Source organism: Marmota marmota, unplaced genomic scaffold (assembly GCF_001458135.2).
Source record: "Marmota marmota marmota unplaced genomic scaffold, marMar, whole genome shotgun sequence".
In the NCBI taxonomy this organism is placed as follows: Eukaryota; Metazoa; Chordata; class Mammalia; order Rodentia; family Sciuridae; genus Marmota; species Marmota marmota.
Window position 1 is genome coordinate 15,505,862 of NW_025999880.1, and position 5,356 is coordinate 15,511,217.

The following is a 5,356-nucleotide window of genomic DNA, read 5'->3' on the forward strand; positions in this document are numbered from 1 at the left end:
GGGATTGAACTCGGGGGCACTCGACCTCTGAGCCACATCCCCAGCCCTATTTTTGTAGTTTATTTAGAGACAGGGTCTCACTGAGTTGCTTAGTGCCTCCCTCAATTACTGATGCTGGCGCCACACTGGGATCCTCCTGTGGCTGGACTCCTGAGTTGCCGGTATTTCAGTCATGCGCTGTATTGCCCGGCTCAGTCCCTTTTTTTCCCCCTTTATTTTATTTTTATGTGGTGCTCAGAATCGAAACCAGTGCCTCACACATACTAGGCAAGCTACAACTGAGCTACAACCCCAGCTCCCAGTCACTTCTTAATGGCAGAGAGAACTCCGTTTGGGATTCTCCTCCTTTAGGACGCCTTCCATAAGAAGGGCTCTTTCTCACACACACACACACACACACACACACGAATATATTGCTATAATTACCACCAATATCGAAAAAAATCAAATCTTCCTTAATTGTACACAAAATCCGTGCCTTCTGGATAATTTAATATTACGCATATGACTCACTTATCTTTAGCAGGCTCACTTCATAGGCTAAGAAGTTAGTTCAGAAAACCTAAGCAATTGGTCAAGGTCACACAGCTAGTATGAAACACCATCAGAATTTGGTCCTATGTTTCTTTTAACTACATGGGGTGGGGTGTCTTCAATTTTTGTTTTATTTGTGTGTGGGGATTGAATTAAGGGTGCTTCACCACTGAGCCACATCCGGAGCCCTTTTTAGTTTTTATTTTGAAACAGGGTCTTGCTAAGTTCCTGATGCTGCCCTGTACTTGCCATCCTCCTGCCTCAGCCTCTGAAGTGGCTGGGATACAAGTGTGAACCACTGTGCCCAGGGTCTTTATTTTTTAATACTGTATAGCAGGAATGATAACACTTCTCTAAGTAGGCTTCTTATGAAGCTACAAGGGGAAATGCAGAGTGTGTAGGAATTTGTTAAGTGCATGCCAGAGAAAGCCACTTCTCTTCTGCAAAATAGGAATAATATCCATCTTACAGAATCTCCCCCTGCCTGTCCTGGGCATTCTTACTTCTTGTCCTACTTGCCTGGCTTTCTTTTTTTTTTTTTCCATTCATCTTCCTCTATCATATAGGGTCTTGTGCATGCTAGGCAAATGCTCTACCTCTGAGCTAAATTGAGCCCATTTTTTATTTAATTTTAAAAAAATGTTTATTTTTTAGTTGTAGTTGGACACAATACCTTTATTTTATTGATTTTTATGTGGTGCTGAGGATCGAACACAGAGCCTCTCCCATGCTAGGCAAACACTCTATTGCTGAGCCACAACCCCAGCCCTAATTTTTATATTTGCTTAAGAACTGCTCTTGTGTGTGTGTGTGTGTGTGTGTGTGTATACTGTGTGTTTGGGGCCTTTGTGCATTTCCCTTCCTAAATGCAGTTTGTCTTTTATAATTATTTCTGGGAGATCTTTATATTTTAGAAAGATACTTTTTCTTTAGTATACATTGTAATTTTTTTTCTTAATTTGGTACCTTCGTTATCCTGTGTGTTATTTTAAGTTTTTATTATGGAGATTTTTTTAAAATATTTTTTTGGTTATACATGGACACAATATCTTTATTTTGTTTATTTTCGTGTGGTGCTGCGGATTCAACCCAATGCCTCACAAGTGAGAGGCAAGTGTTCTGCCACTGAGCCACAACCCCAGCCCCTTATGGAGATTTTGGTGTGTGTGTGTGTGTGTGTGTGTGTTTTAGTGTAGTCAATTAATTATTCTTTTCTTGCATGTTTTCTGAAGTTTGAGACATCATTTAAAAACCTTCCGGTTAAAGAGAATTTTCTCAGGTTTTTTTTCCCCTAGATTTTTTCTTTTTCCTATGCTAGGGATTGATCTTAGGGCTTTGGGTATGCTAGTTCAGCTGTATACCAATAAGCTACTGCCTCAGCCCTATGGTTCCATTTTTTTTTTCACTTTGAATTTTTGACCCACTTGGTATTATCTTTGTGTTTTGAGATAGGACTGCAACTGTATGCTATCTCGATAATTACTCGGGTCTTGCAACAATATATAGACTGACTCCATGACTGCCCACATAATTTGTTGGGTCTGATGTAAAATGAAAATGAGAGTCCTTTAAAAAAAAAGAAAAGAAAGAAAAGAAAAACATGCCATTGCAAAGTAGGGTGACTATGGATAACAAAAATGTAGTATAGATTTCAAAAATCTAGAAGAAAAGATTTATTTTTTTGGTGCTGAGGATTGAACCAAGTGGCATTTTACCACTGAGTAAAATGCACAGTCTTTTTTATTATCTTGGGACAGTTGCTGAAGGTGATTGGCTGGCACATGGTGGGCACTCAATAATGAATGGCAGGCCCTTTTTTTTTTTTCCTCAAGATACTAAGGATGGAACCGAGCCCATCTCAGCTGTGGGGGGAACTGATTCAAGAAGCTGGACACGTGGGTGCTGAGGGCCAAACATGGGGAGCTTGTTCTAATTCTTAAAATAAGGGGGTCCGCTGGTGCCTTTATTTGAGCTTCACCACCCCCTAGGGGAGCTGTGTCATCAAGACCCAATTCCCTTTTCTCAGCAGTGGGGGCAGCAGAGAGCAGCAAAGGCAGTCCATGCCAGAAGGGCATTTATCCATTTTGTGCTTACCTGTCCCATGATAAAACCAAGGTCTAGAGAGAGAAAGTCAAGGACACCAGGTGGTGGACAGACTGAGGCTCAAAGCCCAGCCTTCCTGTTCAGAGCCACTAGATCAGGTGGCTACACTCCATGATGGTGTCTGGTTTTATCCCAAGATGAACATTCCCTGTACCCCCCACTTTCATATTTTTACATGTCAGAAAACAGGATGCATCTTATGTTTGATGCCCCAGAAAGCAGTGCTGCCATTCTGGGACAGAGTCTGTCTTCTTTGCTTTCTTAGGGGTACAGAAAACAATAATGCCTCTCACAATCCATGACATGTTAGACATTGTGAAATTTTATAATAAAAAAGTCTCCATTGAGTCCTGTGTTTGACAGATTTTTTTTTCTTTATTTTTTTTTTCTTTTTGGCCATACTGGGGATTAAACCCAGGGCTCACTCATGCTAGGCAAGCACTCTAGCATTGAGCTACATCCCCAACCCTTTTTATTTTATTTTGAAAGAAGTTCTCACAGAATTGCCCAGTCTGGTCTCAAACTTGAGACCTCAGTTTCTTGAGGAGCTAGGACTGCAGGCATGTTCCACTGCACCTGGCTCTCCATTGCAATATTTTTAGAGTTATTTTATATGAATATAAATGTGCTGTGAAGATAGATATCCAGTAACTAGCCTCTATTTCATCTATTGCATCTGGCAACTCTCATAAACCTATTGTTGCAAACAACAGCACTCCTTGGTGCTGGGAGAAGGGACCAGCAACTGTTTTACCAAAGGAGAAAAAGATCCAAAAAGGTTCAGCATCCCTCTGGGCCCAGAGCAGAGCTGTGAAGTCCCTATCAGCTGTTCATATTTGGATGCCCCACTATGAGAGCTGGTATTTCCAGGCATTCCTTGAGGTCAACAAATAACCTTCACAGGGAAGCCTCCAAGACTGTGGTCTGCCTAAGTCCCCTCAGCAAATATGTGACAGAGCCAGGATTGAATTTGAATCTGTTTAATACCAAAGTCCAAGGTAACTCCACTACACAGCTAGGATTAACAGGTTCTTTGGAGCTGATCTGATACAAAGGTTGCTTTCCACCCTTCAATGAAGGTTAGTGGATTTTGTATTTTCTTTTATCTTGACTCAACACAGACATTTATGGAAGGGGGAGAGTGAGGAAGAAGAGACAAAGGAGTGAGGAAAAGTAATTTCAGAGACTTTGGAGAGGGAGAGGGTCAACAGAGGGCCAGTGGTTGCTGCTGGAAACCCCTCAGGAGAAGTAGGGGGGAAAAAAGCCAGAAAGAAAAATGAGGAGACTTCCCTGCAGAATTGTTCCTGGGGCCCACTGAGACTTCACACTAAGATGGGAAAGTGCCTTCTATCTGCTCAGGACCCTGGAGAGAAAGAAAGGAATTTAGCAGACTTACAGGTGTTTACCAGGAGCCTTGAGAAGAACAACCCCCCCACGCCACCAAGGCAGGGCGGGGGACCTGCCCAGTTGCCCTGGCAGTGGCCACATTGTGAGGTGGTTGTGGTTATAGGCAGTGCATTTGGGGTAGGAGGTGACAGAGGTGGTGGGGGCACTGTCCTGGGCTGCCTGCCCCCACCCCCTGTTGGGGCTTCCACCATCCCACCATCATGGGTAGTGCCTACCACTGGGAAGCCCGGCGCCGACAGATGGCTTTGGACCGGAGGAGGTGGCTAATGGCTGAGCAGCAGCAGCAGCAACAACAACAGCAGCAGCAAGAACAGGTACATGGGAAGGACCAGGTCCAGCAGGGTTCTCCATGGAGTAGGAAGAAAACGGGGAAGACAATCCCCTAGGGAGAAGGCTGCTATTTGGTGAATGTTGCTTACTGGGGTAGGAGGGAAGCAAGGTCATTTAGAATTCTCTCAGAGAAACTATGGTGGTGGTGGTGAGTTATCACCTTAGTTTTGCTGTTGTAGGCTGGTGGGTACAGGGATATTTGGCCTGGGAGGGTTTTTGTTTGTCTGTTTGGGACTGAGAATTAAACCCAGAGGTGCCTAACCATTGAGCTACATCCTCAGCCCTATTTATATATTTATTTATTTATTTTGAGACAGAATCTCACTAACTTACTTAGGGCCTCAAAAAGTTGCTGATGCTAGCTTTGAACCTGCAATCCTCCTGCCTCAGCCTCCCAAGTCACTGGGACTACAGCATGTGCCACTGCGCCCAGCATGGCTGAAAGGTTTTGAAGCTGGGCTGTCTAATATAGTTGCCACCAGCCTGTAGGCTATTGAGCTACTGCAATGTGGCTAGTGAGAATGAAGAGCTGAGTTTACTATTTTATATAAATTTGATTAATTTAAATATAAAATTTTTAGAACAAATATTCAACTTACATATTAGAAAAATTTTAGGAGTGTTTGGTGTAACTCAGATGTCTAAATCTACATTATCTTCTTCTTTTGTTTTAAATACTTTTTAGTTGTATATGGACACAATACCTTTATTTATTTATCTTTAATGTGGTGCTGAGGATTGAACTCAGGGCCTCACACATGCTAGGTGAGTGATCTACCACTGAGCCACAACACCAGCCCCCTAAATCTCCATTTTCTACTGTAAATTTTATGAAATTTAAAGAAGATCAGAAAGAAAAAAAGAAGTAATTAGAGATCAACAATTTTGGTGAAAATTTAGTGTTCAAATGAAGATGTGCTATTAAATATAAAAGGTGTACTGTGTTTTGAAGACTTGGTATCAAAACAAAGAACATAAGATA

The 5,356-nt window shown here is 42.3% G+C and overlaps 1 long non-coding RNA gene across 1 annotated transcript; it reads right to left on the reverse strand.

Moving 5' to 3' along the window:
• Positions 1-3,601: 3,601 nt before the first annotated feature.
• LOC107150535 lies at positions 3,602-5,350 on the reverse strand. The gene is made up of 2 exons (XR_001504596.2): positions 4,260-5,350; positions 3,602-4,000 (listed from the first exon to the last, which is right to left on the reverse strand). It is a non-coding gene; the product is annotated as an uncharacterized LOC107150535 (long non-coding RNA).
• Positions 5,351-5,356: the final 6 nt, after the last annotated feature.